This window comes from Protopterus annectens, chromosome 17.part0, assembly GCF_019279795.1.
Source record: "Protopterus annectens isolate FY-2018-M chromosome 17.part0, PAN1.0, whole genome shotgun sequence".
Taxonomy (NCBI): Eukaryota; Metazoa; Chordata; order Ceratodontiformes; family Protopteridae; genus Protopterus; species Protopterus annectens.
The window spans coordinates 67,877,260-67,890,091 of NC_056751.1; the positions used below are offsets into that span (position 1 = coordinate 67,877,260).

Below are 12,832 nucleotides of genomic sequence, written 5' to 3' on the forward strand. Positions count from 1 at the left end.
TATATATATATATATATATATCTATATATATATCTATAGAGCACACACACCATTCCTAAATGATACACTGGCAAGCTTCAAAGCTTCAAATCCCCACCAAAACCAGTTAACTCCACTGAATATGCAGAAATGTACACGTCCACACTATACCAGAATGTAAACAGCTGCATAGATGCAGCTATACCCTGTAGGAACAAGTACAGGGCAAACCCCAGAAACAAACCAACATGGTGAAATAATAATATCAACAAGATTTATAATAAAAAGAAAAGATGTTTGACCAAAAGTGAGAGGAGTAATTCCCAGAATGTCAGAGCCCTTGTCACTGAAATAAACAAACAACTCAGGAGCTTAATAAAGTCCACCAAAGCCAAGTTTGAGGCTAAAATAGCTACCCAAACCAAAGACAATTGCAAAGCTTTTTTAAGTATACCAAAAAATACCATAGGAACAAGACTCAAACCAAACAAACCAATTCCACAGCAGGTAGAAACCAGCGTTCTGGTTTCTACCTGCTGTGGAATTGGTTTGTTTGGTTTGGGAATTGCTTTTTTAAGTATGTTTATAATCTCAAAAGCACAACAACGCAATGCACTGAGCTGATTGTGAATAATGTTACCTGCACTAAGGCTGAAGATATAGTGAACCTACTTACTGGCCAATAAATTTAGCTATAAGAAAACCACACAGCGAAAGCCAGATAAGCAAATTTATTTCTCTAGTGCCTCGGCCACAATAAGCCTTCAAGGAGTAATACATAACATTATCTAAAACCTTATATAGTCCCAGCTCCATCAGTAAAACAATTAGCAATTTAACAATTATCAATTAAACAATTAAAATGTTTGTAGAAACAAATTTTAAAGTGACATCCAATTCATATAACACATTTCCAGCAACATTCTGCATTTAAACCCTTTGGAGTTAATGTATCGAATTTCAAAATAAACATTGTTTCTTTTTTTAAAAGCTTTAATCTACACATTTGTTCATCTAAATATTTCATATCTACCTGTTCTAAAATAGTAGCTTTTAGGTTTTCTGTACTTCCATCATGATATTTATTAAAATGAAGAGCCAAAAAGCTCTCCATTTTATTTACCCTTATGTCTCTCAAATGTTCTAATAGGCGTGTTTTAAACATTCTCTTTGTTTACCCAATATAAAACATATTGCAAGTACATTTGATAGCATAAATAACTCCCTCTGTACGACAATTAAATACTCCATTTGATTCAAATCTAATATTATTTATATATAAAAAAGAATTCACAATATATGAACATCCAATACATTTGCCACATGGCTTAGTACCCTTCATATGGATCTGCTGATTTAACCGAACCCCTATTTTAGAACAGGTAGATATGAAATATTTAGATGAACAAATGTGTAGATTAAAGCTTTTAAAAAAAGAAACAATGTTTATTTTGAAATTCGATACATTAACTCCAAAGGGTTTAAATGCAGAATGTTGCTGGAAATGTGTTATATGAATTGGATGTCACTTTAAAATTTGTTTCTACAAATATTTTAATTGTTTAATTGATAATCGTTAAATTGATAATTGTTTTATTGATGGAGCTGGGACTATATAAGGTTTTAGAAAATGTTATGTATTACTCCTTGAAGGCTTATTGTGGCTGAGGCGCTAGAGAAATAAATTTGCTTATCTGGTTTTTGCTGTGTGGTTTTCTTATATTTGTGCTGAACAGCAGTTCCTGTGTTCATGGTGTTGGTGTTTCAAATTTAGCTATAACTTTACCCCTCTCTCCCTTTCATCTGTCCCTCAGGATACACCTGAAACTTTCTCACCTCCAGCTATCACACAAGACTAAGGTCTAAAAGTGCTATAAAAAGATAAAAATAATACATCACTGGGTCCTGATAATATCCTTGTTGCATCTTAAATAGAATAAAGTACAATTTAGCTATACCCCTAACAACACTGTTCAATCCCAGCCTCCATAGAGGTTTCATACCAGGTGAATAGAGAACAGCTACAGTCATTCCCTTGCATAAGGGAGGACCTTCTACAGGCTCAGGCAATTTGAAAACCATAAGCTTGACCAGCCTCATATGCAATACCATGGAAAGACTTATCATGAAACAAATCACAATCAGGACATTGGGAACCTCCAAACACTGGACCCATCTCAGTTTGTAGTCGTCAAGGGCATGTCATGCTTATTCAACCTTGTGAATTTGTTTTGAAAAGGTCACCAAAGCAATGGATGAAGGCAAAATGGAACAGACAGTATACCCTGACCTGGCAAAAGCTTTTGAAACAATTGCTCACTCAGGCATAATTGAAAAGCTAAATAAATTGGGAATAAACCACTCTGTCATCCACTGGATTGCCATCTGGCCCAGAGATAGGATGCAGGAAATCGAAATAGGGAAGTTACCTCCATAAAGAGATCAGTCACTAGTGGAGTCCCCCAGGGTACTGTGCTAGGAGATATCCTGTTTGGCATCTTGTTTTCTTAAGTAAAAGCCACACCAAAGGGCTCTGGCTTACTAAGTCTGCAGATGCATGATAGGAGCACTCAATGAATTCCCAAATAACTTAACCATCCTGCAGGAAGGTTTGTCCCAGATAAATAACTGATGCAAAAATCATAGACTGAAACTAAATTCCAAAAATGTATTATTGTATCATTTGGGAAGTCTTCTATTCCAGGGCACTGCTACATTAACAGTACACCCCCAAGAGGTGACCCAGTTGTTTGGGATTTGGAAACTTACATGGACAGTGACCTAACTTTTGACCAACATGTGCCCATTGTTGTAAGAAAGCCCTTCTATATTGCACAGCTTCTAAACAATGGTATTGTGCCTAGATCAAGGAATTTCACTGCCCCCCTTTACTCAGCCCTCATTAGGGTAATCATTTAATATAGTGTTCCCTTTAGCATGTATCTGTCCAGACACATGCAGCAACTGGAACACCGACAGAGACATCTTATTAAAAGAATAAAAGTCCTAAATTATATATCCTACATGGACTAACTCAAAGCCCTTCAGTATCCTACAGACTGCTAAGAGATGACTTGTGTTTGCATACAAGGGATCCTCTGACACAGTACTAGTGGATTTACTGCTGATCAGCAAGTCAGATGTTATCAGAAATTTACAGTGTAGGGTTCTAGACCTCTTCTGCATCTTCATCAGCAGAACAGTTTGGAGGGATAGGCATATCTCACAGATGGTAACGCCGCTTTGGAACAGACTTCCTATTCACATAAAACAAAGTTCATCCCTGTCCATATTCAAGTGCAACTTGGATCTATGGATGGGAAACAGAAAATTTACCCAGGACTGCCCCCTGTACTTCTAATGGACAGAGGCAACTCCTGAATGCTTTATCCCATGCATGGGTCCATTAAAGTCCTCTGTGGTATGAATCCAGTTATTCTCATTAGGGGTGATATATAATTACTGACCATGGTATGGGTAAGGCCAATCTCTAACTAAATAGGGTAGGTTAATTCAAGAACAAAAAGGGAAATTGGCTAGGCTTAAAATGGCTTACAAGGAAAGCTAGTCTTGTACTTACTTATGAAGCTATAAAAAACACAAACAGGCATACACACATATACGTAGAAACACACACACACACACACACACACACACACACACACACACACACACACACACACACACACACACACACACACACACACACACACACACACACACACACACACACACACACACACACACACACACACACACGTGCGCACGCGTGCACACACACACACACACACACACACACACACACACACACACACACAAACACATATCTAGATATCTAGCAGTTACAGCTACTTTCTTTAAGGAATGTACCTCAGATGTCTCATTGTAATCAAATGAATAAAAAGCAAATCATAGAATGCTAGGCATCCCCCCCCCCGATACCTCTCAACTGTCCCTGATTTTGCAGAAAATCACTGAACATTGAAGTTAGTCAGTAATGCAGAACATTAGCATATTGTAGTTCTTATTTTCAGGCAATGTGTGCTGATGGACTACTTATTGCCATCAAAAGAAGCTGATATGTGCTGTTTCTGTCTCTTGCTAATGCTCCATGTTTCTCTTTCTGTCATAGGCACAGACACACACACACACACACACACACACACACACACACACACACACACACACACACACACACACACACACTCTCTCTCACACACACACACTCTTTCACACACACACACACACACACACACACACACACACACACACACACACACACACACACACACACACACACACACACACACACACACACACACACACACACACACACACACACACCACACAAATTATTTGTTACTTTTATGTATTTCATTTTTTTAAATTTTACTCTTACTAAACAGCAAAGCCACATTTAGCAAGTGAACAAATGCTGTCTGTTTGCTTTTTTTTCTGTCTGAACATTAGAGTGAAGATGTATGCATCCCCTATTGTATAATATTTTAAACAAACTTATTTGCTCATTTTTGTTGAATTTATCACTGTTTTTCAGCCTGAACTTGTTCTCCATTCGTTTGTTACTGTACTGCTCTTAGGTTGTTTTAACAATATTTTGATATTCCATACCCTGTTCTGATACTGCAAAATCTGTTCTGAGTGAGACTGTCAAAATATTTCTAGGTTTTGCAAACCTTTTGAGAGTTGTGACCATTTCTCAGGTGTAGTGCACTTATTTCTAAGGATTCATGATATTGCAGGAATTCTTATTTCTGTTGTAAAGCATTTGTTATTGCACTTGAGCTGAAAGCCAGTTTGTTTTAATTTGGAATGGTTCTTTCACATCCTGGTAGGAACACAGAGCCAAATTCAACCCAGCCAAGGTGGGAATTACCGGTTAATAGCTTAATGTGTTTTTATCTGATTGGCCTGTGGGTTTAATCTTATAAAAACCTTTCATCCTGCTCATATAAAAAAAAATTTTTGTAAGATTATGTTCATTAATCAGAGCTTCCTTGTGCCTGATTTGGTCATCTGTGACTGCAAGATTTTGATTGTTTAATCATCTGGACCTACAAAGCTGATAGAAGTATATTTTGTTGCAGTTGTTCTAACTGTTTCAGTGATATTTAACACTCCTGTGCTGAATTTGTTTATTTTGTTGAATTTATCACTGTTTTTCAGCCTGAACTTGTTAAAGAAACTCCATCTGTTTGTTACTATACTGTTGTTATGTTGTTTTAACAATATTTTGATATTTCCTACCCTCCTCTGATACTGCAAAAGCTGTTCTGAGTGAGTCTGTCAAAATATTTCTAAGTTTTGCAAAGTTTTTGTGTGTTGTGAACATTTCTCCGGGGTAGTGCACTTATTTCCAAGGATTCCTGATATTGCAGGAATTCTTATTTCTGTTGCAAAGCATTTGTTATTGCACTTGAGCTCAAAGCCAGTTTGTATCACTTTGGATGTGTTATCTTGCACTCTGGTGGGAGAAGAAAGCTAAATTCAACCCATCCAAGGTGGGAACTACTGGTCAATAGCTTACTGTGTTTATATCTGACTGGCCTGAGGGTATAACCTTATAGAAGTCTTTCATCCTGCTCATATATTTTTTTTGTGGCTGTTGCCTTGTGCCTGTCTTGGACACCTGTGACTGAAAGATATGGATTGCTTGTAAAATCATCTGGACCTGCAAAGCTGATATAAGTGTATATTCTTTGCACATTTAACAACTAATTCAGTGATATTTAACACTTCTGTGCTGCATTTATTTGTTTGAAATTATCACTGTTTTTCAGCCTGCACTTGTAAAAGAAACTCCATTTGTTTGTTACTGTACTGCATTAGGTTGTTTTAACAATATTCTTATATTTCCTAACCTTCTGTGATACTCCAGAAGCTGTTCTGAGTGAGTCTGCCAAAATATTTCTAAGTTTTGTGCAAATGCTGTTCCTTGTGCTTGCTTATAAGCAAACCTCTCCAGTTTAAAATCCTCTATAGGAAATACTCTCCATAGTCTCACATTGTTCACAGCTGCTTGAAGAGCAGCCAGTTTGTGCAGAGGCTGGTACCAATGCTGATCATCTATTAGGATACTACTAAACACTCTCACTTTGACCTTTAAGTGACTCTCCCTTTCTCCCTGTCATCTAGAAATTGTGTTTTCTTGCCTTACATAACATAGGCTAGATTCAGACTTGCTGAATCTAGACTGGTATCACTGGGTTCTTAGAACAGCCACCTTACATTAAGAGGGCCTCCCTGCACCCATGTGGCAGAAGTGTGTAGCTCAGGACCCATCTGAGTTGAGGATTGCTGGAGAAAGCCTTCATTTGGGGCTTTCCCATTGGTAGTTGTGTTAAAACACTTTAAATTTGCCTGTATATAAGTCTCACATTTGCTTGGGTTTGTGCTGAGTTTACCTTAGCTGCTCAACATTTGGCAGCTTTAGCCAGAAGTCTGGAGTGCATCTACTTTGAAATCCAATGCATCCACTGAAAAAAAAAATGAAAAAATGGGAAGAAAACTGAAAAAGAGGTATATTTTAAGCCATCACTGCACTTTTTTAACTGTATTTAATTGAATTGCTGATTAATTTTTGCTGGTTTTGACTAAGTCCAAATAGAATCAAACTGCAAAGGACCCGCTAGTATGGCTAGTGCAGTGGCCCAAAAACATATTAAACAAAAAATATGAAGGAGCCAGTACAACTCTGTGTGGAAAATAGTGTATTAAAAATACACATCAATTCATTTATTCACATAAAACTCCAGACCGGTTTCAGCTACAAAGCCTTCCTCAGTGAACAAAAACATACTCGGAGGTACTCACTAGAAACCTACCAAAAGTACAGAGGACTCCCAAGCGCACATCACCCACACTCACCACTATGCATAAAGAAACCACTACACATATCAACACACACATCTGTGTCTCAACAAATAAGCCCCTAAGGCAAAACACATGAAATGTCTTGGTCATAGACGACTCCATAGTGAGACACACATACATGTCCATCAGACTGGATAAGGAGACTGTCACAGTCAGCCTATCAGGTGTCAGGATCCAAAAATCACACATGCAGTCAAATCACTCAACAACAAGTACCATTATGACTCTGACATAGTCCATGTTGTAGTGAATGACTTGAGATGTACCTGTCTGGACTATATGAAGAGAGACATGATGGGACTCTCTGATTATGTGTCCAAGACAGGTATGTTCCTATCCCTAAGCAGTATCCTGCCCTCACCTAGGATGATGCCACAATATAAAGAAAAATGATTGACATCAACAATTGGCTCAGCTTCTGGTGTCAGTCCAAGTGGATCCTGTATCTGTCACCCTGAAAGGATATGGTAGACAGACCTCGCTGCTTTAATAGAGATGGTCTACACCTGTCCCCCTAGGCTTTCATTTACTGGTAAAGGCCCTTGACTCCCCCATAGTGCCTTTTTTAGACAATGTCAAAACAACAAATTTTCAAAAATAACAAAATCTAATCAAGACAAACTCAGGGTTGTGCTGTTTAATGCTAGGAGTTTAAACATGAAACTGCACTCCCTGGAAGCACTCCTCATCTTGGTGGATGCTAATGTCTGTGCAGTTACTGAAACGTGGTTCAGGGCTGCTAAGAGCACCCTGGCCATGCAAGGTTACAATGCCTTCCACACATTCTGACCTTAAAATGAGCTTGAAGGAACCAAAGGTGGAGGTGTATCCATCTTCATTAAAACCAAATACACTTCAAGACTGGTCAAACATCATGACTCTCCTGAACTACTCCATGCCCAATTAACTACTGGGAAAGTACCATACCACGTCATTGCTAGCTATAGGTACCCCACCATGAACAAGGGTAATCACATTGCCTACCTCGATTTACTGGAATTCCTCACCATACAACCCAACAGCTTAGTAATGGGAGATTTCAGCTATCCTTCCATAGACTGGGGGACATACACTAGCAAAAAATACACTCGGCCAGAGGTTCCCGGACTTTATTAACACAAATGTTCTGGAAAATATAGTCTTCACCCCCGCTAGGGGCTCTAATTTTCTGGACATTGCACTCACCAACATGGGGGGTCATTGTACTTCCCCTTGCATGATGCCCTCCCTAGTTAGGTCTGACCACAAATCAGTCTCATTTGAAGTAACTACTGGAACTGACAAAACTTCACCAAAGCTTCCTACAGCCTACTAAGCGGTGGTATTAAAAGCTTCATACCACCCGCAAATATTGACATCAATGATCACTTTGATGAAGCATACGCAAATGCCCTGAACAGACACTTTAGCAACTGCATAAACTGTGCTGTACCTGACCAGATCAAAACTAGGTCTTCCCATAAAAACAAGCCACTGTGGCGTACTTCAAGTATACACAGATTATACAAAAAAGAAGAAATTGTTGTCCAAAAGAAAGAGGGATATTACTCTGCAAAAGAAGAATTCCCTCCTAAGCCTAAACAAGAAAATCAAAAATCTTGTAAAGTCTTCTAAAGCAAATTATGAAACTAAAATTGCATCCTTAGCCAAGGATAATCATAAGGCATTCTTTAACTACGTCTGAAGTCTTAAAGCTATGTGCCAAACTGGTTGTAGATGGGATCAGTCATACTACACCAGGAGATATTGCCAACCTGCTAGCTGACAGGATTCAGTGCAAACTTCACCCCCTACCCCCACCTAAGATATCCCAAAGCATACCTACACCAGCCCTCTGCCTAGTATCTCTAGAGGACAGACCATCTCTGTGCTCACCAAGGCTAAAAACACAGCCTCAATGGGACCAGATATTATCCCAGTTTGTTTACGAAGCTATCTAAAACAAGACCTAGTGGACCCACTTTGAGTTCTCTTTAATCATAGCTTGAGAACTGGCTATGTTCCTGTGGAATGGAGAAGAGCAACAATCAAACCCTGCACAAAAGGGGGCCATCACTGACCCTGGGAACTACAGACCCATAAGTCTAACCAACCTCATCTGGAAGGCCATGGAAAACATTATCATGGCCTTATCAACAAGGATATAGTCGACCTCCAAAATCTGGAACCATCCCAGTTTGGCTTCATTAAAGGTAAATCATGCTTATTAAACCTGGCAGACTTTTTTGAGGGTATCACCAAAGCCATGGCATAATTTAAGGCAGTGCACACAGCCTATCTTTACCTTGCCAAGGCTTTTGACAGAATTCTCCACTCTGGCATCTTTCTCAGATAGGCATTTACTAGTACCTTACTAGATGGGTAGTCAATTGGCTCACCACAGAACACACTCTGTAAAAATTGGTGACTCCACCTTCACCAGTAGACCCATCACCAGTGTAGTACCACAGAAGTCTGTGCTGGGCCCCTCACTGTTTGACATCTATTTCTCAGAAGTCCAGGTCAAAGAAGACAGCCTTTGGCTCAACAGGTTTGCTGATGATTGCAAACTGGGAGCAATTATTGAGTTCCCCAATGATGTCAACATATTACAAGAAGGGTTAATACAAACAAATGATTGGTTCCAAAGCCATGGTCTAAAACTAAATGCAAAAAAATGCATTGTTATTCGCTTTGGCAAAAAGGAATTCTCTAGAAATTACAATATTGACAGCAACCCCCCCCCCCCCACGAGCTCCATCCCTGTAGTGTAAGACTTTGGAACACAGGTTGATAGTAATCTGAACTTTGACCAGCAAGTTTCCACAGTGGTAAGCAAAGCCTTCTACGTAGCACACCTCATAAGAAAGGGCATAACATCCACTTAAAGGGATGTTGTAACTCCACTGTACTCAACCCTTATCAGACCTCTAATAGAGTATAATGCACCCTTTTGCATGTACCTCACCAGACACCTGCAGCAGCTGGAGAGACCTCAGAGATTTCTCACTAAGAAAATACAGGGACTCCAAACTATGAGCTATGTGGACAGGGTGAAAGCCCTGTCACTTTACTCTGTATCTCATAGGCCGCTGAGAGGTGAGTTGTGCCTTGGCTACAGGGCAGTCTCCAACCCTGCCCTAATGGAAATGCTGCACATCTGCAAGTCAAATGACTCAAGAGTAACTCACTTTAGGGATCTCACCCTAGTTTGTGACATTAACAGATCATGCTGGAGAGAAAGATATCTCTCCCAGAGACTGCTGCTTCTCTAGAACAGACTCCCTATTCACATAAAACAGAGGTCCTCACTGAGCCTAGTCAAATGCAACCTAGATAACTGGATGGGAGAAATTCGTCCCTGGGGTGGCACCCATGTCCCTTATGGACAGGGGTAGCCGGTGTTGATCACAGACCTGCTCTGCTCACAAATTTGTTTTGAGAACTACCCAAAAAAGAACAAATGGGGATACTTGGAATTAACATGGCTAGGCTTGTGCTAGTCTACTGCCTACAAAAGCTATGATCTTTATGTACATTAACAACAATGAAAAAAGAAAAATTACACCAACACTTTCCATTGTTGTATGCATGCATTACACATACAATTTCTATGTAATTCTGTTCTTTACTCTTGTGCATTATGACATACAGATTCATATTTCATTGCCTACCAGGCTGCTTAACTTTAGTTATTATTTGAGCATTGTTTGTTTATATTGTTCCCAAATGCACCATTAATTTGTAAGAAAATGTTTTAATCCATCTTTTGATGATCCCATATGTTAGTCTTTTATTTCATTTACAATATTCAGCACTTGATTTACAGCCAGCTTAATCTTCAATTTCCACCTTTGTATAATTGCTAGTTATACACTAGAACACTAGTTATAAACCAGAACACCAGCTTCATAGAATTATTTCCTTGGTTAATATAATCTGTTCTCCCATAATTGTAGCAAGACATTATGTAGGTAGTTCTTAAATTCAGTTTATTCCTTACATTCCTAAAAAAAGTTCTAGTTTCTGCTCTCATTCTCTTTGTATCTCTTGCATGTGTTCTTCACTTGAAGGAAAATTGTCTGAAGTCTACTTGGATTAAAAGTTGTAGGAACAATATCTTTAAAATCCTTATATGCTAAATCCATTTTTCAGAAGAATAAGATGAAAATTCTTTATCTTGAAATTATTTTATTTAATGGAAGCATGTTTTCATCAGAATAAATGACCTTTTCAGATCCAGAATCTTATACAGCTTACTGCTAAACTGTTCACCTATATATATTTGAACAGATGGTCGGAGGAGTCCACTTGTGAATTTCCTAGGTCTTCTGTAGTTGGTCTAATTGAAGATAGAAGTATGGTAGGATTAACTGAGACTTTTTTTTTTTTTTTTAACTACAATCCACTCTGCTACAGGCCCCATGAGGAGCTCAGTGTCTCTCCAACCTAACACCACTCTTAAGTATTCAACTGCGGTACCACCTTTATCATTCTTGTAAGAAAAGCGCAGTCCGGGTCTGAACTGTCTGCAAACAGCTACAGTTAACTTTGAACCTAACACCACTCTTAAGTATTCAACTGCGGTACCACCTTTATCATTCTTGTAAGAAAAGTGTAGTCCGGGTCTGAACTGTCTGCAAACAGCTACAGTTAACTTTGAACCTAACACCACTCTTAAGTATTCAACTGCGGTACCACCTTTATCATTCTTGTAAGAAAAGTGCAGTCCGGGTCTGAACTGTCTGCAAACAGCTACAGTTAACTTTGAGTATGTGTCTACCTGTTTGAGCCAATATTCATTTTCCCCTGGAGAGTACTCTGCTTTGGCTTGTAAGCAGCCCCCCCCCACCACACACACACACACACACACACACACACACACACACACACACACACACACACACACACACACACACACACACACATCTTCCACTTTCTCTTATTCCCTTCTGTTAGCAAATAGTATCCATAACTGATCAATACTGTGTGTTTGTTAATTTAAACTGTGACCACAGTAGCCTACTGATACAAGGTTATCCTGTTTTTCCACCTGAGAAATTAAGAAATAACTTACAGTTTCAGAGCAGTCCTTGGTCAATTGTGATTGTTTCTTAACACATACTTGTCTTTGCTTTGGCTCATTAGCAGCAGTACAAAGAACTGCCTGCTCACACCCTTGTTCTTCCCTCCCCCTTCCCTGTTTATTACCTTAAGACAATCCCAAAGTTAATAAATATTACTTGTGGCAGGCACCATTTTTAAAACTACAACCACTCTTGTCACTATCATATCTTCATTTATCAGTTAACTCTGTTAACTGATTGTTTCCAGCCCCCTCATACGAGCAACTAGCAGGGTCTCTTCCCGCTTCGCTCCTCACCCTGCCCCCTATTCCCTCCCGCCCCCAGTGGTCCAACCTTTATTGCACTCAAACCCCTCCCATCTTTCCAATAGCCAACCACAGCGCTAACCCAACACTACCTTCTCCATCTTCCCACTACTATCACACCTCCTCAACTAACATGTACAAGCATACCTTACCTATGCTCACTGCATGCACTCTCCTTGCATATCTTACATCCTGTCAAAGCTCCATCATTCCCCCACTCAACCACTACCACTGTACTACTACTCACACCACCACTCATGTCTCACCCACACTCAACTCCTCCCACCAGCTCAAGAACCATCCCTATGCACCCCCCACATATTCTACCAACTATATTACTCAAACATAAAGCATCCCTACAACTTAACATAGTAACCCTCCAACCATACCTATTATCCACAGAGCACAATCATAAAGTTTCCCTTATAAACAAACACATTCAAAAACTGAGAAAACTAATAATCTCATGCATATCAAAACTAGCCCTAAGTGGAGACATCCACCCCAACCCTGGCCTTACCATCTCCAACCCCAATCCTCATAATCAGACTAGAAACCACAACTTCTCCCATATTACAGCCAATAGAAAGC

At 39.3% G+C, this 12,832-nt stretch overlaps 1 protein-coding gene across 1 annotated transcript in view; it reads left to right on the forward strand.

Moving 5' to 3' along the window:
- The window catches only part of DNAH6 (dynein axonemal heavy chain 6), a 5,071,261-nt gene that overhangs the window by 2,810,137 nt on the left and 2,248,292 nt on the right, over window positions 1-12,832 (forward strand). The window lies entirely within an intron of this gene.